Source organism: Chrysemys picta, chromosome 7 (genome assembly GCF_011386835.1).
Source record: "Chrysemys picta bellii isolate R12L10 chromosome 7, ASM1138683v2, whole genome shotgun sequence".
NCBI lineage: Eukaryota > Metazoa > Chordata > Testudines > Emydidae > Chrysemys > Chrysemys picta.
Window position 1 is genome coordinate 12,670,795 of NC_088797.1, and position 22,498 is coordinate 12,693,292.

The window sequence follows — 22,498 nt, forward strand, 5'->3', positions numbered from 1 at the left end:
CTTTTGGGGGTTGAGATCAGCTCATTATAAATGGAAAAAACTGAGAAAAGGGTTGTGGTTCACACTCAAGCTGCCCCAAGGTTTAAAGTATATAACCTGCTTTATGCAACAGATAAGCCAGGCAGATAGCACTTGGCATCTATCTATCACATCAACTGAGTGAACAGAATGAACTTGTCTTGAACCACTTGTTTTAACCACATACTATATAGGTTTAGTAGGGTAACATCAGGCATGCTCATTGTCTTTCTCCCTTGACAAGGGCATCAAATATAGAAGCCAAAGCTCAGAAGCTATACAGATGGCAAATACACAGTGGCCAAGATCCAGAAATCAAATGTACAGCGGCTCCAACAGCAGGGGATGAGGAATGCAACAGTTTTGTTGGCATTACAAATGTCATCATTTGGGGAACAGCAGCTTTAGTGTCTGTTGGGGTAATCCTCTTACAAAATATCGCTGTGAATTTGTTTTTTCACTTTAACCAAATCTGGCGAGTTTTCCATGCTGCAGAATATTGCATAAAGAGTTCTGTTTTGGCACATCGTCGCCTCAGATCATCAAATAGCGGACAGTATCTCTGACCATATTTCAGATCTGTCTTCATGGACAGAGTCACATTATCCTGCCTCAAATAATTCCAAATTTAGGGGCACAGTTCACTTTCAGTTTACACCAATGTACATCAGAAGCAATTCTGTTGAGTTATACAGGTGAAAAACTAGTACACCTCTACCCCGATATAACGTTGTCCTCGGGAGCCAAAAAATCTTACCGTGCTATAGGTGAAACCATGTTATATTGAACTTGCTTTGATCCGCCGGATTGCGCCGCCCCCCCCCCCCCCCCCCCGGAGCACTGCTTTCCCACGTTATAGCTGAATTCATGTTGTATTGGGTCACGTTATATCGGGGGGGAGGGATAGCTCAGTGGTTTGAGCATTGGCCTGCTAAACCCAGGGTTGTGAGTTCAATCCTTGAGGGGGCCAGTTGGGGATTGGTCTTGCTTTGAGCAGGGGGTTGGACTAGATGACCTTCTGAGGTCCCTTCCAGTCCTGATAGTCTATAATGTGTATAAATGTGGTCAGTACCAGACCTACAATGTGGAATTTCATACTAAAGACATGCACACCTATCTCACTGGGTAAACCATCAGCTGAGAATAAGACATAAGGTGATATCCTCAGCTGGTGTAAATTGCCCTAGTTTCACTGAAGTAAATGTAGCTGCACCAATTTAGACCCAATGAAAATCGGTCCCATGGGCTCAGAAATCAATTATTTGAGAATAGAATCTGAAAGGTTAATCTTACTTCATTCTAGTGGCATGTTCTGCTTATGTAAGATTCCTTCTTCATGGTAGCTTTGAAGGCCAGTTCTTAATTGTGTGGGGAGTTTTTGTTTTTAATTTGTGAGCTATTTTTAAATCTTTTCTGATTATGTAGCGAGTAAAAGAGAAGGATTGCCTAAAGAATTCTCTTAGATCAGTCTTCACTGGATTTAAAAGCCTTCAGGAAACATTTGAAGTAATCCAGAAAGATTGAAGAGTACAGATGTACCTCCAAGGATGTAAGAACTAATGTATGTAATAACTGTATTTCTTTAAAATGACTTTCTCAGGCAGCGTTAAAGGCCTAGATGTAACTCAGGGATTGGATTCAGGCCAAGCTGTAATGGCTGTGCCGTTTATCTTTCTGTTTTGTTTTTTCCCCCAGCAGAAAAAAAAAAAGCAGAACAAGCATTTTACTAAAAGATTTAAACTCTGCTTTCACTCCTTCTCTCACTTAGATCTCCCACCCCAAACAATCTCAGATCACACAAATCAAAAACTAAATTGACTAAAGCACTTCAAAAACAGGAGACCTGCTACTAAAGCTAATTTTACTTTCTTTGTCCACTGGCAAGAAATCTTAGGAACACCAACATCCTAGCAAATAGGGCACTGAAACGGGACACAGGAGACCTGGGTTCTTTTGCTGGCTCTGTGGGTGGCCTGTTGGGTGACCTTTGGCAGATCATGTCCCTGCTCTGTGCCTCAGTTTCCTCCCACTCTAAAATGAGGATAATGATACTGACCCCCCCCTTTGAAAAGTGTTAGGTAGGGCTTTTCATCAGTGGATCCCAAAGTGTTAGGTGTTAGTATCAATCCATTGATTTTCAGTGTGATTTTGCTCCTGAGGCACTTGTGAAAGTCCCATCTCTAGGCATCCACCTCTAGGGATGGGGAGGGAAGGGGGAGGATTCAAGTTGAATGGCTCATTTAGTCTTTTGCTTCACTGTGTACATAGCCAAAAAAGATGGCAACAGTGAGAGACAATGGTTCCACAAGGAGACCAATAACTCCTTTCACCCTGAATAATGAACCTTAACCAGAGTTGTTTGGTCTTGAACACACAAAGATGCCATATTTAAGGAGTGCATATATAGTCATGTTAGGGGTAGAGTATGTTCCACAAATGTCCAAGTTTATTATTTATTTCTGAGCCAGCAGTTGCCAGAAAAAAAATGGTGTAATGTTATCAGCCTGTGGTGGGAAGATGCCGTCAAGAATGTGTTCATACACCTTTAATCCTTGATTTTGTAGGATGAGACATGAATTTCTCCTTCCGTTAGCCTCCGCGTAAAAGATGACACCAAGTTAGCAGACACCTGGTGTAACACAGTGGTTCACAATTCTGGGTGGCTTGAGCATGATGTCACACCTGGTTCTTCTTTCCTGGCACATCTGCAAAGCATTGGTGTTTGTTTGTTTGTTTGTTTGTTTGTTTGCTTGATGTTTTTGTAAAACATGCTCCCACTTCCCCGACCCTGCACTGAACACCCCAAATCCCAAGACCATTTATCCTGTATCTACTCTTCTCCTCACCCTCACCAAAAATTAAACAATAATCCTATTTTGACTTGATTTTTATATCCGGTGTTGCTAAAATAGTTAATATTAGAGGAAATATCAAAAGGTATTTTGTCAACTTATGGCAGACTTTAGTCCAGCATGAGTCAAACTTCAGTGTGTTTGCTTTCCTGTCAAAATTCAAAATGTTCTCAAGCAATTTGTGCAGTTGGAAATGTTGCCCACCTTTAATTGTATTTAAATATCTGTGGCGTAATTACCCTACAACTTAATTTATGAGTAAATCCAATCATCATATACAACATGATTAGGGGTCTGGAGCACATGACTTATGAGGAGAGGCTGAGGGAACTGGGATTGTTTAGTCTCCAGAAGAGAAGAATGAGGGGGGATTTGATAGCAGCCTTCAACTACCTGAAGGGGGGTTCCAAAGAGGATGGAGCTCGGTTGTTCTCAGTGGTGGCAGATGACAGAACAAGGAGCAATGGTCTCAAGTTGCAGTGGGGGAGGTCCAGGTTGGATATTAGGAAAAACTATTTCACTAGGAGGGTGGTGAAACACTGGAATGCGTTACCTAGGGAGGTGGTGGAGTCTCCTTCCTTGGAGGTTTTTAAGGCCCGGCTTGACAAAGCCTTGGCTGGGATGATTTAGTTGGGAATTGGTCCTGCTTTGAGCAGGGGGGTGGACTAGATGACCTCTTGAGGTCCCTTCCAACCCTAATATTCTATGATTCTATGATTCTATGAACATACTCACTCAATGCATGGCTGATTAGCTCTTAGCAGGGTCGGCTCTACTGTTTTTGCCGCCCCAAGCAGCGTGCTGAATTGCCGCCCCGGACAGTGGGGCCAGTCCATGTGCCATTAGGGCGGCACGTGTGTTTCCGTGGTGACAGCAATTCGGTGGCAGCTTCTGTCTTCAGCCAGAAGACAGAAGCCGCCGAATAGCCACCGCGGGCAGCTGAACATAGAAGCTGCCGCTGAACTGCCGCCACCGCGGAAACGCACGTGCCGCCCTAACGGCCCACGGACTGCCCCCGCTGTCCGCGGCGGCAATTTGGCGTGCTGTTTGGGGGGGCAAAAACACATGGACTGCCACCCCTTGCAGATTGCTGCCCCAAGCACCTGCTTGGAATGCTGGTGCCTGGAGCCGGCCCTGGCTCTTAGGTGGGAAATAGAAACCAGATTCTGGGCCTTGCTCTGGCTGTTTTGCACTGCTCCCATGGTGCATAATCAGACACACTCCCCTCCCTCCTTAACCTTTTTACTCAGGGATTCCCTTTGTATAAAGGAAGTCTTCTCAGTCTCATACTAGGTGTATACCACCAGCAGCATAGGGACATGGCAGAGGGTAAAGTAGTGTCGCATTGATACTTCTGAACTCCACCTATTCCTAACGATTAGAAGACATTTTGTGGCCATTGGCAGGAATACAACAGAGCAATTTTTGGACTGGTCCAGCTTATGCTGGAGTAGAAACAAGTTCCTGGCTGTCCTCAGAATCAGAGGTGGTTCAGTACCACCGTTGCTCCCTTCCTCATTCCATGGTGCATAGAACACAGCTCAGGAGCCAGACCTTGGCCTTTCAAGGGAGGGGAGAGAAGTCTTTCACTTTTGTTTCCTTACCATTCCATCTTGTTTTCCTCCCTTTCTGTTTGGGAATAAATTCCGCCATTTGATATCAACCGGAGCTGTGCAAATGTAACAGAAGGCAGAAATTGGATTCTTTAACTCATTTAGTTCTATCAGACCAGAAGGTCATTTTCAAGCTTAGCAACAGGAAAGGTTGGTGAATTTATTCGGAAGCAATCGTTTATAAGGTTTTTCCTGTCAGGTGCTCTTTGCATGCTAAGCGAATGAACAAAAAGAAGGCAGAGTGGCAATAGGCCAACCCAGCAGAAGTTATTACTGGCCAGCTAATAGTTAAAAGAATTTAGATGTATGCAGTGCAACAACAACTAGCCTCACAACAAGGTTTACATGAAAAAAAAAAAAAAAAGGAAACTCAGCTATTTTCCAGCCAAAATAGCTGAAAACAAAAGCAACCCTCAAATACGACCCTGGTTGTCAAAATGCTTCAGGGTGCCTGTGTTCCATAGCTAGGACCATAATAAATTAAGTTAAGTAGTAGATGCCTAGGACAGAACTCTGTGGGATACCTGAGCTATCCCAACAGGTAGAGAAATTGAAAATGAATTGATAGCCCTGGGACAGATAATATTGGAACCAAGCAATTATAGTGCCAGACCATCCAACATGAAAGGCAAGGGGGCCAATAATGATTTGCATTGAGATAGCACAGCATGTACATCACATGATGTCCCAAGGCTTTTCACAACCATGTAAAATCACAGCACAGCTGTTGAAAAGGAAGAAAAAAAAACAGGAGTATTTTTTTTAAATAAATCCTAATAAACGGGGCTTTATGACAAGTGGAAAAAAGCATCATGCTCTTAATGAGTATGCTGATGTTTTACACCATGGAAACATCCACAACATCACTAGAAACCTGCGCTGGCATGGCAGTTTCACTTATCTGGCATCAGCGAGTTCGGTTAGAAAAATAGAATAAGGGAACCATATATATTGGTCCTCTTGTTTCCTTTCAGTTCTGTGACATTGCATCCTCCCCCTGTACGTTAGTCTAATGCTGCCCTGCTGGTCTAATGGAAGAGTGAGCAACAAGCAAACACTATCTCCAGTTTCACTTTTTGTGTTGCATTGTTTGAAGCAAATAGGCACCTTCAGCATTTTAATGGCAGTACCTCTCCTCCCCTGCCCCATGACAAAGCAGAGCTGCAGATTTTAGCAGAATAGACTTAGTGTGATTTTGAATTGTGACCTTTTATTTAATTAAAAACACTTACCTGGGAGTTATTACAAATGTATAATTAACCTCTTCTTCCATCACTAATGATGGCTTTGTTCCCTCTCTATGGGCAGTCACTCTTCTCTCTGTTGCTTGACTCTATTCATTAGCACCAGGATACTTTCCCTATGAGCTGTTACTCTTTAGGCCAAGTTGTCCCTAGCCCTAGTATTGGGAATACGGGGAAGGGAGAGGGTGGCAGAAGCTTTTCACTTTGCCCTGCACAATGACCAGGGACTATCATAGCCCCAGTTGCTCTAGAGACCACCAGGACTGCTCCATCCATGAGCTCCAGGAGGCACAATCCATCCCAGCACTGAGGGGAGGCGGTAGGGCTATGCTGGTGGAGCTGGGCACAGAGAAGGAAGTGGTCTTTGCCATCTCAAAGCACGTACACTTACTTGCTCCATCTGTGCAGCCAGGATTTTGGAGCGGGATTGTGCCTCTTGAGTTTTCCCAGCAGTTCAAACACTCCCCTGCCCCACATAGGCATTGGGAAGCTTCATATTTTTAGTGCATTTTGAAATAGTCAGATGGAAAGTCCTAGAGAAACCCAGATTGTAATAACAATTCCACCACTTTAAAAGCTTGGCTGTGATGCAGCAACGAGAGTGGCCCATTTAGGAGGAAATGTTGGCCTGATCTTGCTGGTGCACCAGTTGTGAATAACATCATAAAACATTTGTTAGCATCCTGGAAACATGCTGGTTGTTTCACTGGCATGAAGCAAGCTACGGTTTATTTCTGAGTGCTGAAGGCTCAACACATTTACTTACTGTTGGACTCGTGACAGCTACAGATTATCAATGCAGCTTAATTAATTTATGCTCAACTTCAAAATAGCTCTGATATAAGCAGCACCTGGGAATGTGCTTTTTGAAGCATGTTCACTTCTGAGAGACAAACCCCAAGTTGAGGCTGTAGCTAAATGTGACTGTCTCGCAGGATTAAAGGCACTTGTCAATGGCCAAGCATATTCCTCCCATTTGACATCAACTCCCCCTTATTTTGAAAAGAGACAACTGGTCCAGTCCCCTAAATAAAAGGATCTGGGATCTAATCTGATCCTACTAGCAGAAAGGTGACTGGATTGTACATGATGTAACGGATGATCTCAGTACACCTGTAAACCCTCTCAGACAGTTTCCAAGGAAGCATGAAGTAGGAGTGTGGGTTAGGACAAGTAGTTCAGGACAGCAGCCTAAGGGCAAGAATGATCTGACCTATGTGGCAAGGCAGAGGACTAAGGGCAGGGAGCGGGGGTAGAGAGGAGAAAGCAGGTAAGGCACCCTCTCTAAACTGTATGATCCAGCCTTGCTGGAGTGTCAGTCAGCATAGTGAGGGGAAACAGGTTCCACTGCACAACTATTCCTCTTTGCCTATGACTGCCCAACTTGGGAGAGCGAGGAAGTATTTGAACCAAAACAACAACAACAAAAGGGGGTTTGCAAAAATTTTCAAGATTGACTTTTGTCCCAATTCAAGGTAGGACATTTTTTTCAAACTCTCTAATATTCTCAGGGGACCTAGCAGAAACACGTCCACTACTCGCCACTGTCCCACCTCATGTCGCCAAGGATCCGCTCTCTTCTGCATACATGAAGGCAAGACTCAGTGGCAATTCAGATCTGTGTCCCTAGACCCAAAGCTCTTGCACACAGCTCTGCCCATGTGTCCAGCACTGAAAAAAATCCCAGGATTGGAGGAGCTCCTCACGTCATCGTGACAGCTTCTGTGGGCTCCAAAATCTAGTGACTCATAGTCAGTTCATGAGAGTTGGCAACACTGCAGCTGCTCTGCAAGGACTCCTATTACTTACCAGTACCTCCAGCCTGAGGGAACTGCCATCCTATCCACTTCATCTTCCATGTTATCACTGTTTTCTGCATTCCCCTCAGCCTTCCACCTCTCCTTGCACTCCATTCCCCTGCAACTCCTAAATCTGCCTCCTTCTCCCTCAGTGTTCTGCTCCTCATCCTTCCTATTCACTTTCCATGGTGTGTCTGCTGCTCCTCATAATACCTGAGTCCTGTCTAGACCCTTGAACCATAAAGTGGCAGCCATTTTGTCTGTGGGCTTGGCTTCAGTTTCACTGAAAACAATGAGATGTGGCAGCCAACTTTATTAAGGGCATCAGAGAGTCCTGTGGCACTTTTAAGACTAACAGATGTATTGGAGCATAAGCTTTTGTGGCTCAATACATGCATCTGACGAAGTGGGTATTCACCCACGAAAGCTTATGCTCCAATACATCTGTTAGTCTTAAAGGTGCCACAGGACTCTCTGTTGCTTTTTACAGATCCAGACTAACATGGCTACCCCTCCGATACTTTATTAAGGGCAGCTTCACTTCCATATAAGGTAGACTGTAGGGTAATGGCAGCCATCTTGCTGGATTCAGCCCCGTTGGCAGTAATAGGAGACGGTAGGCATTTTGAATAAGGAATAAATCATGAGTTGGTACTTTTCATCATGTTCTCCTGAGCTACATAACCAACTCCCCCCCCCCCCCCAAATTGCTAGAATCACAATACAATAGAGCTGTCAATATTGGAACAAAGTAAATTACACCTCACAATCTAGAATGCATTTCCAGGGAAAAGGTTCTTCTTCAAACTTTGTCTACCCTCAAGCATAGCTCTGATTCTGCAATTGGTGGCCAGCAGTCAGAGTAACTGCACCGATGCTGACCCCTACAGGTTGAGATGAGCAAGCCAGGGTTTGCAACAATTAAATTAAACAATATTTAGCCCTCCTTTGTATGTAGATATCAGAACTTCTGTTCTTCATGCTGCACTTTTAAACAACTCCCCCATTCCACAAAGGCCTTCAGAGTTGTTGTACCCTCCATAGACAAAGCACATGTTATTTCATAAAGACTTAACTTTGAGTTTTGGGTTTGTTTTTTGATGTTGTTCTCTTAATAGAAACCAAAGATCATTCTTCCTGAAAGGTTATGATTGTGCTTAGCACTGTTTTATCCATCCAAAAGAACAAAGTGTGAGGCAAATAAAAACAGAGAGGCAGCCCCTTGAGGGTCTGTACATGCCTACTTTTTCACATACAAGTACCCTCTATGAAGTCCCACTGGCTTCACTGGAACTACTCACATGGTTCAGCATTTGCAGGTTTGGGCCCCATATCTACACCAAACATAAAATTCCATCCACACAAAATTTTTCCTTTATTGTCATACTTACTCTGATTTTTTGTGAAGCTTTAAGAAGTTAACTAGCAAAGATAATTTGTTTCCCCAGGCTGTTACATGTAAAATAGTGCAGAACATAACAGTTGCTACCATTGCATTGTTCACATTGCTTGTATGTTTTTTTCCCCTCTCTGTGTCCGTCTTGTCTATTAGATTATAAACGCTTCGGATCAGGGGCTTTCTACTCCTCTGTGTTTAGTAGTACCTGTGCAACGGGGCCCTGATCTTAGTTAGTCCCTAAGTGAAACCATAATAAATATGTTTAATAATACACTTTCTAGTTTGTTATTTCAAAATTAAAAAAAAAAACAACCAAAACCTTCAGACACAGTCTAGCAAAAAGAAATAAGATGCTAGTGTGAAAAATATTATTAGCCACATTTTATTATTCGTTGTAACTCATATGCATGGTTCTCATACTCCTTCGAATATGCTGTAGCATATGCTCTCATATTTTGTATTCCGAAGCCTTTTTTGTAACAATTAACAGTGAAATGTAGACACAAAATTAATCTGCAGCCCAAAGCATGGAGCAGATATATATTTTTGAAGTGTGGATAGGTTACTGATAAATAAGCCTAACTGGATTTCACATTTGACCTATTTTTTAATTAAACAAAACGTGGAGATGCTCAGTTAAAGAAAATTTATCTTGCATGACAATCTGGACTACAGCCTTGTCTAACCTCAGTTTTACCCATAATGTAGCTACACTGATATAGCTGCACCAATGCAAATTTCTGGTAGAGATGCAGCACACTCTGATTTACACCATGATTTACAATGGTTCATGCCTACAAGAGCAGTTGCCTCAAGTTCAACTATACAAGGGTCTAAAAGCACCAGGTAAACAGGCTTATGTTTCTGATCATTTAAAACTCTGGAATATGTTAGATTTAATGAATTCACAACATAGAAAGGGGTTAATATTGGGGGTGCATCAGAAATCAGTTCTTGGACATGTGTTAGTAATGAGGTGGAAGCTGGGAGTGAATGAGCAAACACTGCCACCTGGTTACACAAAGTTTTGATCTCCTTCATGAGTAAGGTAGACTGTGAAGAACCCAAAAGACCTAACAAAACTAGGTAAAATAAAGAGCCACACCAGAGTAGTGAAATTCAGTATAGAAAAGTGCCAAGAATGCACACTACAAGAAGTAGTTAAAAATACTTGTAGACATAGGATTCTGAACTAATTCTAGCCTCTCAAGAAGAACTTAGACTCATGGTGATCAGCCAAAGGGACATGCTTGCTTCAGATGACTGACAGCAAGAAGTCCAGACGAGTTGTGGGGTTGTGTAAAGAAAGAGGCAGAGAATACTACAGGGTTAATGACATTATGTAAATCTTATACAGCCTCATCGTGATTAAAGCATTCCACAACTGATCAGCTTGTCCCAATTTGTGCAGGTGCTCTTAGGTGAGGCTCTGGGGAACATCTACATGCCTCCCCACTTACAGTACCCTTGAACAACCCATCTACTGCTCAGTAGACCATGAGGATGAGCCGTGAGAGGGTTGGCTACTGCAAGTTTTTAAAGGGCTTCCCAGCACACATTTCCCCTTTCTCGTCTGGCCTGAGCCAGACTGTCTTGTGCTGACATGCTTCTGCTGCTGCTCTGCACTTACTCATGGCCCACCCAGCTCCACTTCCCACATCCACTGTGCCTCTTCAAACAACAAATACAACATATAGATTTTTTTTTATTCTTACAATAAATACTGTATTTTTTTTTTTTTACTAAGACAAGTTGCATGAAAAAGCTCTTTGTCTTGTAGGAATCTATTAGTTCCAGGTGCTTATTCCCAGCACAAACTCATAATCCTCTGTCTCCCCCATCATCATCATCATCATCTTCTTCTTCTTCACAGCAACCAACTGCAATGTCACATACAGAAGATTATGTCTTCACATAGAGAATAATCATACGGAATCAATGAATCCCTAAGGAACACAGATCCTGTTTTCATGCAAATCACCCTAGTAATAAAAATTGAAGGAAGAACAATCCCCTAGCCCCTGACTCTCACAGATAAGCAGTATACTATATGAGCAGAATTCTTTCCAAATAGAATTGTTTTCAAACTTTCCCATAAGACATAATCTAGTGATTAGATTCTAGTCTCTTTAAAATCACAGATCCCAATTTCATATTAGAAGTGTTTTAGATTTCCTTATCTAAATCCATTCATTTCTTTTAAAAGTCTGTGTTACAGTCTTTGTGCTTTTACCACTGACGAAAAGTTTCTGTCTTATATGGTGTCCATCACAATAGGTATCTGAATGGTTCAGATGTAAAGGTAGTTGAAAAAAATGACAGTTGTTTTTGTGTTTTTGTTTTTTAATGTCCTTGAAAATATTTTTCTTTTTATGAAATAAACAAACATGAATATGGTTAGTAAAAATGCTTCAATTTGGGAGGGAAATGTTTTTGAAAAATCAAAAAAAAAAATTCGTTTCAAAATGGAAAATTGTGAAAAACAGATTTTCAGCTGAAAGAAAGAAAGAAACCAGGCCGTTTCCCTGTGAAAACAGTTTTGTCAGAAAAATCGCTGATTCATAAGGTTTAACAAATACAGACAATGTTTCCTTAATATAGGCATGGTTAAAAAACTTAGGGTTGAGTGGACCTCTATGCAGCCTTAATGTGAACATTGTCAGGTCTGCATGTCTATTGTGCACATAGTTCTGGTGCAAAAAGCAATGCAAGTACTATAAACATGTAACACTTCCATCCATAAAATCATTTGTCTACAATGGATTTTGCAGATCACACTAACGCATACACAAGTGATAAACTACTTAGTGCATGTGCAGGCGCTAAACATCTCTTTTCCCCCAACATACTGTAGAGATATGTTTATGAACGATTGGATTTGGAGACACTCCCTCATAAGGCACTGTGTTGTGAGTGTGGGAATTTGGAGATGTGCCCTGGAGGCGGGGGTTGGGTTCTTTTCTTAATAAAGTCCATCTCTACTTTGAACATGCGTAAAGGCAAACATCACATGCACAACTCTGTGATGGGAGAACAGTTCAAACAGGCACTTAAGGTGAAGAGATGTACAATTTTTCTACAGCAAAAAGGCTGATTGTAAACAATAACCTGTTAAGTAGGTTTAAAAGCTTGTATTCACCATTTAACAGCCCACAAGTACATGTTTTGCTCCTTTATAATCACACTGTGTGCCCCAGGAATTTGCTCACAACAAGTCTCTTTTCTCACTTTGACAATTCTCATTAACAGCTGCCTTTTCTGCACACAGCAACTAATGAAGGCCTATGTGACCAGCATGCTCAAACAAATAAAAATATATTCATTTGATTTGATTCACTGGGCTACAGTGAATGTTAAAAAAATGGAGGGCTGGGTTTAGAAATGGTATAAGTAGACATGAAAAATTACACTGTGGTAGCATGTACTAAAACAATAGTAAAGCATGTACTAAAATCTAGAATTGAAATTGGCCACTAAAAGATCAGATTTATCAGAAAACAAGTGACATTTTTCACTAGTGCTTCCATAGATCATGTACGGCTATTATGATATTTAATGAACTGGCTAGTATGTATGCATACAACTACCCTTTACTGAATAGAACCAGAACTGCTTGTCATAGTCCCCAAACTGTTAAAAGGTAATCGATTCTCCTTTAGCTTGGGTAGTAGAAGCCTTTGCTCTGCAAATGTTAAAGCAAAAACAAATATTTACTGCAGGTAATCAGTGGAAGGAAGCTTCTGGTGTTAAAAATAGAAGATCAAGAGAAAATAAGAGTGGTGCATCCTCTAGTCTCAGTAAAAAAATAATAACGACACTTATTAAAACTGTAGTTAAAATGATTTCTATCAGTTTGCAGCCTTTTTTCATCATAAAACCAGACCTCCCCCATTCAATAAACTTAAATAAAATGCCATAAAGATTCTTTATTTTCACTTAGTTTAACATTTAGCACAAAAACATCTTGTGGCAACTTTTATTTTCCTCCTTTCTGAACATCCCATGAAGTACTAAAGTCCCAGTTCTGCTACCCTTACTCACACTGAGTAGCATCTTTCACCTCAGATCCTACCATTGGCTTCTGGAATTGAGTTAGGGGATGAGGTCTGGATTCTGGGATGGAGCCTCGGCGGAAGCTCTTTGACTGGTGTAAATAGAAATACCTCTAGTCAATGGCTGAGGATCTGGCCCAGTTTTAAAAGTGTCCTTTAAATAACTAAAACTAATTTTTATGTTGTCTGTTCACAAATTCATTTTTAGTGATACATGCAGAAAGTGCAAAATACATATCTTGAGTAAGAACCGAAGTATAAAATCAATGATACTCCAAGAATAACTACATTTCATGAATCCTGAACAAAGAGGAGAGAGTTATTCATAACCAAAGAGGAAGGGACTGCTTTGATTGTTCCTTGGTGGTGATTTTTTCTTCTTTTCACCCAACTTTTGCAAAATACAAAAACACTGAGTGTGTGAAGATAAAAGGGGGGGAAATGGGGATGATGGTATGGTAGGGGATCTACTCTAGACCACCAAATCAGGATGAGGAGGTGGACATGAGAGGCGGGTATCGAAGGCCGGAGGAGGCTGTGCCTCTCCAAACAGCCTTGCGTGGCCCCGCCCACACTCTGCCGCCAGGCCCTTTCCTGGGCTGTGCTGCGGGGTGCTCTTCCCCCTGTGGCTGGAGCTCCAGGCTGGGGCTGGGGAGCTACTGGGGGCTGGGAGAGGGAGGCCACACCATCTGCTCTCCCAGCAATCTGGGGCTGGGTGCCACCTGCGCAGGGCTAAGCTGCGCCATCCACTCACCCACCCAGCACTCTGGGACTGGGGGGGCCACGCCATTCACTCATCTGCCCGGAGTTCTGGGGCTGGGGGGTAGAGACGTGCCTCCCGCTCACTTGCCTGGTTCTCCAGGACTGGGCGGGAGGGCTGCACATCCCATTCACCCACCCGGCACTCTGAGACTGGGGGAGCATGCTGCTCGCTCACCTGCCTGGTGTTCTGGGGCTGGAGGCACTCAGGCGGCCTGTGGGTATGGGGGACTGGGGAGGGGTGGCTGCTGGGATGGTGGGGGGGAACTCTGGGCTCCGGCAGGAGCAGCGGGGCCTCGGGAAAAAGGGGTAGTCCGGGCCGGAGGCTAGCCTCTCCGAGCCTGGGGTTCACTTGCCGCCCATGGAGGTGGATGACACATTTCTAGAACAAATAACAGAAATATCCAAAACACAAGATCAGGTAATAATGGGGGACTTTTAACTACCTAGATATCTGTTTGAAAAGTAATATGACAAAACACAAAATGTCCAGTAAGTTCTTCAGAGCAACTAGTGACCTCTTGTTTCAGAAGGTGGAGGAAGTAACCTGGGGAACAGCCATTTTACACTTGACTCTGACTAACAGGGAAGAGTTGGTTGTGAATCTGAAAGTTTAAGGCAATTTGGGTTAAAGTGATCATGAAATGATAGATTTTATGATTCTAAGGAATCATAAAGAAATAGAATAAGAGCAGCAGAATGACGTAGTAAGATGGGATGAGAACAGTAGAATAAGGACAATGGACTACAAAAATGCAGACTTTAACAAACTCAGGTAACTAGATAAATTTTCATGGGAAGAAAATCTAAGGGAAAAAGGACTTCAGGAGACTTGGCAGTTTTTCAAGGATACAGTGAACTATTCTGATGCAAAGGAAAGATAGGGCATGTAGTAAGAGTCCAATATGGCTTCATTAGGAGCTCTTTAATGAGCTGAAAATCTAAAAGGAATCCTACAAAATGTGGAAACATGGACAAATTGCTAAGGATGAGTAGAAAAGAATAGCAAAAACATATAGAGACAAAATCAGAAAGGCTAAAGGTACAAAATGAGATACACCTAGTACGGGACATAAAAGGCAACGAGTCTCTTTAAACACATCAGGAGCAAGAGAAAGATGAAGGAAAATGTAGGTCCTTCACTTTAAGTGATGAAATTCATCCTACGGTATTGACTGATTGAGCTGAAGTAATGTCAGAACCATTTGCGATTATCTTTGAGAACTCATAGAGAACAGGTGGAGAACCAGAGAACTGGAGAAGGCAAAAGTAGCACCTATCTTTAAAAACGGGAACAATAGAGGATAGGATGAGCTATCGACCAGGCAGCCTAACTTTGAGACCTGGAAAGATAGTGGAACAAATTATTAAACATTCAATTTGTAAGTACCTAGAGGATAATAGGGCTATAAAGAATAGTCAGTGTGGAATTGTCAAGAGCAAATCATGCCAAACCTTATTTCATTCTTTGACAGGATTACTAGCCTAGTGGATAGACGATGAAGCTGTAGTCCTAGTATATCTTGATTTTAGTAAGGCTTTAGTATGTCCCACCTAACAATCTCATAAAAAAAACCTAGGAACATGTGGTCTAGATAAAATTTCTATAAGGTGGGTGCTTGAAAGATCATACTTGAAGAACAGTTATCAATGACTTGCTATCAAACTGGGAAACATATCTCCTGGGGTCCTGCAGGGGTCTGGTCCTATTTAATATTTTCATTAATGACTTGGATAACAGAGTGGAGAGTATGCTTATAAAAGTTGATTATGACACCAAGTTAGGAGGGGTTGCTAGCACTTTGGAGGACAAGCTTAGAATTCAAAACAACTTTGACAAATAGGAGAATTGGTCAACAAGAAGAAATCCAATAAATAAAAGTACAAAGTACTACATTTAGGAAGCAAAAATCAAATGCACAATTACAAAACAGGGAATAACTGGCTAGGCAGTACAACTGCAGTAAAGGATCAGGGCATTATAGTGCATCACAAATTGAATGAGTCAACAACATCAGCACTAGTGAGGCTTCAGCTAGAGTAGAGTGTCAAGTGCTGGGTGCCGCATGCTAGGAAAGATGTGCGCAAATTGGGAAGAGTCCAGAGGAGAGCCACAAAAATGATAAAAACCTGATGTATGAGGAAAGGTTACAAAAATTGGGCATGTTTAGTCTAGAGAAAAGAAGGCTAAAGGGGGACCTGTTAACAGTTCGCAAATAAATTAAGGACTGTTATAGAACCGTTGATGATCAATTGCTCTCCGTGTCCACTGAAAGTAGGACAAGAAGTAATCGGTGTAATCTGCAGCAAGATAAATTTACGTTAGATATTAGGAAAAGCTTTCTAACGACAAGAATAGTTAAACTCTGGAACAGGCTTCCAAGGGAGGTTGGGGAATGCTCACCATTGGAGGCTTTTAAGAACAGATTGGACAAATACCTGTCATGGATGGTCTCGGTATATTAGATCTTGCCTCAGAGCGGGGGCTCTTGAGGTCTCTCCTAGCACTACATTTCAATGATTCTATTATTTCAACTACCAGGAAGGTTTTTAGAATGTTCGCTGTCATGCTGTCTCCACCCTATAGATTACCCACTTATTTAGCACAAGAAACAAAGAGATTAATTTACACTAGTAAAACTTCCCTCTGAGACCAAACAGACGGTGTGTATACCATCAGTGCCTGATCACTCTCATTGATGTGTCTTTCATAGTTGGCTACTGGCTCTGAACCAGTAATTGATTTCTCTCAAATGTCTTTCTTTCCTGGGTTCTTACTGGCCCTGTGCTAGTGCTTGCTCTCCTACACTGTTAATGTTATCTATACTGACTGCTCTCTAAAGTGTATATCTTAAGCCTCACTGCGTGTCTTCAGAATGTAACTTCCTTCAGTTGGCTGTGTTTAGCTCTTGATCTCTTCATATTTAGGGCTAGGGTTAGGGTCAAATGTTGTGGGAAGTTGTATTAATTTTGCAGGGGTACAAGATAGAAAATGCCATTGTTTAAATATTGATAGATCGGGGAGAATGGTTCATTGGTCCAAGAATGCAGAAATAATTTAACCTTTGAAATATTCATGAGTATTACAATGTGTGTAGGCATTTAAATAAGGGCCAAAAGTGCTAAGTGAGAAATGAGTGCTTAAAAATTTGACCTCAATTATGGGTGTCGAACACTTGAGATGTTAGCCCCATGCACCTGATCTAAGACCCATTGAAATTACTGTAAAACTTCCCATGGGGCTCAGTAGTCGTTGGGTCAGGCTTTATATAATGACAAATTATTGCTTAAATAGCCCTGTGAATGTTAATAAAGTAGGGGGTAGGGTTTAGAAGATAGTGTAAGTAAACATGTGAAATTACAATACAGTAGCAAATGTATCAACAGCAATGAAACATACTAAAATCTAGAATTGAAATTGAGCACTAAAAGATCAGACATGCCAGAAAATAAGGGATTTTTTAAAAGATCTTAAATCAACCGCATTCAAATGAAAGGTAAATTCAACTTAGATACAAATGAGGTAACTGCAAAAGGGTGAAACACCAGTGCACTGTTACTGCACTTATCAATGGATAAGAAATAAATTCAATATCATTATACCCCTACTATCCTTATCCCTTATTTTTTTTATGAATTCTCATGCTTGCTTAAGAATCTTGTGTCATTAGTGACAGTGGAAATTGTACAATAATTCTTCACTTTAAGTCATCCTGGTTAACATTGTTACATTGCTGATCAATTAGGGAACATGCTCATTTAAAGTTGTGCAATGCTCCATTCTTACATTCTTTGGCTGCCTGCTTTCTCCACAGCTGGCAGCCTCCCTACACCCCCCCTCCCCACAGTGCCTCCCGCCCACCAGCAGACCCCGCGGATCAGCGCCTTCCCTCCCCCCCCCCCCCCCACCATGGCAATCAGCTGGCTTGCGGTGTTTCAGGGGCAGGAGGGGGGGGAAGGAGCGCGGACTGGGAGCACAGGCTCACCCTCCCTCCCCTGCCTCCCCAACGCCGCAATCCAGCTGATTACCTTGGGCAGGAGGCGGGGGAAGAAGGGGGAACCTGCGCACCGAGTCCTCGCTCCTCCCCCCTCCCTCCTGCCCCCTAAACACCACAAGCCAGCTGATTGCCCCAGGCAGGAGGGGAGGGGGAGGAGCAAGGACTCGGCATGCAGGTTCCCCCTCCCTCCTCTGCCTCCTGCTGGTGGCAATCAGCTGGCTTGCGGCGTTTAGAAGTGGGGGTGAGGAGTGAGGACGCAGCGTGGTAAGTAAAGGGGGAGGAAGTGGCGAGGAAGAGGCAGGTCAAGGATGGAGGCTTGGGCGAAGGGGGACAGTGGGTGGGCTGAGGGATGCTTGCAGAGTAGGGGAAGCTGCCGCTGGTGCGCAATGTGCTTCTCTTAGCCTACAGCACCTTCAGCCTCCTTGCCTGCCTCATCTCCAGTGCCAGTGGGATGTGCCTGTGTGGGGTAAGGCAGGGGCACCTCCCAACTATAGTACTGTACTGTATGAACTGTATGTTTGTAAACACCCACATGTGCACACTACTCCCCCCCCAGTGTAGTATTAAATTGCTTGTTTAAATTTTTTTTTAAACATATACCTGTATGAAATTGCTTGTTTAAAATTGTGTAAAACGTATATAATGCCTTTTGTCTGGCAAAAAAAAAAATTCCCTGGAACCTAACCCCCCATTTACATTCATTCTTATGGGGAAATTGGATTCGCTTAACATCGTTTCGCTTAACGTTGTAGTTATGTTCCTGAAAAATGTGAAAAATGTGAGAGTTACTGTAACTGGGATGTTTATAAACCATTTGTGATCATTCATTTGTTTGTCTAAACACTTCATATTGGCTGAGAAAAGCTAGGTGCTCTTCTTACTAGTCATTTGAACATCTATTTTATAAGCCATCTTGATTTTCTTTTTAAACCAACATTAGAGCTTTATTTTCTATGGTATGAAGGTAGGTTTCTATTTCTGATAACACTTGGACTAAGAGGTAACAAAGATTCTGCCTTCTCAAAATTGCAAAATAGCCACAAAGCTAGATGGTGTTTGGGAAAACTCAAATCAAAATCTTTATGAGTAACAACACATCTGTTCTTATTTACAGGCATTAGAAGATACAAGCAGCAGCTCAAAATCAGAAACATTAGTCTGATCTACCACCCCTGCAGATTTTAAGTAATTCAAACTTTAATAATATATATAAAGGTTTGGCTTGACAAAACTCTAATTATGAGTCTCATCTTATCTGTTCTGCCCTTGGCCAGTATCCAGCTAGCAATATTTTCAGTCCTGTGACAGAAGACATTGTTCATGGCTTTGAACTCTTCTTGTTCGACACTTAAAAGTGTTTAATGTACACCATTAATTTAGGCTTTTTCAAACCAGTGGGTTAAAGGTTTGTCCAATTACACTGCTCTACAGCCAAAATGCTTCTGAAATAAATGTAGTCAAACGTTACTAATTCTGGGACACTGAGAATGAAAATGATGCTTAAAATTGTTGATTGGCTCTAGTTTTCAAGATATGCTATTGGATCAGTATATACGACCCTTGACTTGGGAATGGCGGAGAATAAGTGAGTTATAAAGGGAAGGGATCTCAATTTAAACCAGAAATGACTAAAATACATCTTTGACTGGATCTATGAATAAATCTATGACTGGGTTTGGACAGTACTTGCTTTTTAGGCAAAACAATGAATGATGCAATCTGAAGCTGGTATTGCGTCATACATGATATGAATTGCATCATGTTATTCCTAGAAGTCAGGGATGATGCAATCATAACGAAGCTTACAATCATAACAAAGCTAACATCACTCTGCTGAACAAATTGCCCTATATCAGCTCTAGAAATCATACAGTGTCGTGCTCTCTTATTTGTCAGTGTTTGATTTTGCAGCGATGCCTTGTACTTGTGTGAACAGTGCAGATAACATCGATGGTGTGATGGCAGCCCTCAACATCCTTCACGATCCAGATGAGTGGAGACTGTTCATTGATTCATCAAAGATGAGTCTTAAAGCTGTTTTACTGCATAATGGCAATGTTTTGCCATCAATTCCAGTTGGTCATGCAGTCCATATGAAGGAAACCGATGACAACATGAAACAACTTTTGAGGTGCATAAACTATGACCAACATCAGTGGCAGCTTTGTGGCGATTTGAAGGTTGTTGCTCTCTTGCTTGGTCTGCAGACTGGATACACAAAGTACTGCTGTTTTCTCTGTGAACGGGATAGTCGTGCACGAGATTCCCACTACATCAAGAAAGATTGGCCACTCTGACAGTCGGAGCCTGGGAGGAAAAGTGTTTAGCGTCCACCACTTGTTGAATCAAGGAAGATTTTGTTACCACCCTTACACATCAAGCTGGGTCTGATGAAGAACTTTGTCAAGGCCATTGACAAAACACAAGCTGCTTTCAAGTACCTCCGTGGAAAATTTCCAAGGTTAAGTGAAGCTAAGATAAAGGAAGGTGTCTTTGTTGGTCCTCAGATTTGTGAACTTCTTCGAGATGATGCATTTGACCATGCACTGGGTGGCAAGGAAAAGACGGCATGGAAAGCCTTCCAGTTACTGGCAATAAATTTTCTCGGAAACAACAAGGCAGACAACTACAGGTTGTTGGTGGAAAACCTCCTCAAGGCAAACAAAAGCCTTGGTTGCAACATGTCACTAAAGATATATTTTTTGCACTCTCATCTAGATTTTTTTCCACCAAACTGCAGAGCAGTGAGCGACGAGCATGGCGAGCGATTTCACCAGGACATTGCAACAATAGAGAAGCGCTATCAGGGCAAATGGAGCCCATCAATGCTTGCAGACTATTGCTGGACAGTGACAAGGGATGCTCCATTTAATGAATACAAGAGACAAGCCAAGAAGCGCCGAGTAGACACTGAATAGGACTAAATTATGTACATATTAGTTTTTTGCCTTTTGTTTCATAATAAATTTTATTTATATAACCCTTTTGCTGATTTTTAAAGTGTTACATAAACAGGACAGGTGAAATATTATCATATAAAGCAACCATAAACACATGAAAAGACCTAGGTTTACAATTTATGATTAAAACTCTACTACCTACACAATATACATAGACATAAAATGTAAAAACTTAAATATCTTAGAAACAGTAGCCAATCAGTTGTTTTAATTGTCATATTTGAATTCAGCACATCAAAATACATAATAAATAGCACATTTTATCTCTGAAGCAGACGACTTCTCAAAAACTGTAGACCAGTGTTATGTTACAACTTTAAGGAACTTGAGAGCATATGTATAGAAATATAGGTACCAACACTACATTTAGAATTAGGATTGCAACACAAACCAACAAAAGCTGAGAATTCAAAGTTAAAGATGATGCTTTTTTTCTTAACTTACAAGGCAATAATTGTGTGAGTTACAGATGACCAGAGATGGTTATTTTTTTTAAATATACAACACTATTTAAAAAATAATAATTCTGGCGTACCAAATGATAATACTGCATTATACCCAACGGTAATATGCATCTCCCTTTATGGCTTTCAATGTGATGCAGCTGCTGTTGGGATGAAACCTAGCGGCTATTTAATGGTGCACAGCAGCAGTACACAACAGTATAAGCTGCAAGGGCTCCAGCCCACCAAACCAGACCCTGATTGTCCCTTACCTCTGCAAAAGTCCATTTCCAGATCTGAATCAAAACACTGTGGCTCAGTATCCGTCTCTAGGTATAAAAGACAATATGTGAACACCAGGTCCTGCTGAAACTGCTGAGGGGAATTCTGTAAAGAAAGCAGGATGCAATTAATTAAGTTTGGAATTTGGCCAGCATATCAGAGCTAACACCCTTACATTTGTAAGTGCCAGGGGCTGGGACCTCAGCTTTTCACCTTGTTCAAAGGGTTGCATCTTCAACCTCACCCTCACCCCCATGGGATCTGTTCTGTAACTGATCCAGAGGAAAGAGCATTGCCTGCAGAATCACTAATGCCATTTCCAGAAGCACCATGGGCATATCTTGGAGACTTCATATCCAATTACTGACCAGGCCTTGACTCTCTCCTGCTTGTAAGATATGAATAAATTATAGCCTGAATAAGGAAGACAACATGTCAGTAAAACAGCAGCAGTAAGACTCCAAGCCCACCATGAGATAAACTAGATTGGCATTACTTAATTCATTTATGCATATCATTAAGAGAAAAAGTGCTTCCTAACTGCCTTCTTTGTTGTGAACAAATCCCTCATTAATCATGGGCATATCACCTGAGAACACTGGTAAAGTCAGTGAAGTCAAATAGAATAGTGACAGGTATTGAAGAGAACACAATATATCTCATCTGGGAATGCATTCACCTATTAGTCAATGCATAAACACACATTTGAACTTTCAGAGATTTTAGAAGGGGAGCCAAGAAGCAAAGGGCTGCATACACACTTCCATAATTAGATGCAAGAGGAGAATCACAGGAATAATTATCTGTACTTTCCATGTTGCCTGTAGGTTATCTATTTACTGTTACACACCAACCTTATCTTCTCCAGTCATGTTGAGTAGAGACAGAGATGGCAGCAAATTAAAGGGGCACCTGGGCCAAATTCATCTTTGGTGTAAATCAACTGATTGGAGCTATTCTAAGGATGAATTCGGTCCTTTGGTTCAGCTTCAGAAATAGGGACTTTGTCTTGGAACTCTTATTCATCCAAATAGCCCAACTGAATTTGCTGGGAAAACTCAGATGGTCATGGAACACGA

At 41.8% G+C, this 22,498-nt stretch overlaps 1 long non-coding RNA gene across 1 annotated transcript in view; it reads right to left on the minus strand.

Moving 5' to 3' along the window:
* Window positions 1-2,450: 2,450 nt before the first annotated feature.
* The window catches only part of LOC135972915 (uncharacterized), a 35,904-nt gene continuing 15,856 nt past the window's right edge, over window positions 2,451-22,498 (minus strand). The window contains exons 2-4 of the long non-coding RNA XR_010589534.1: window positions 21,410-21,524; window positions 4,475-4,539; window positions 2,451-2,723 (exon numbers count right to left, since the gene is read on the minus strand). This is a non-coding gene — a long non-coding RNA (uncharacterized LOC135972915). The remainder of the gene's footprint in view (window positions 2,724-4,474; window positions 4,540-21,409; window positions 21,525-22,498) is intronic.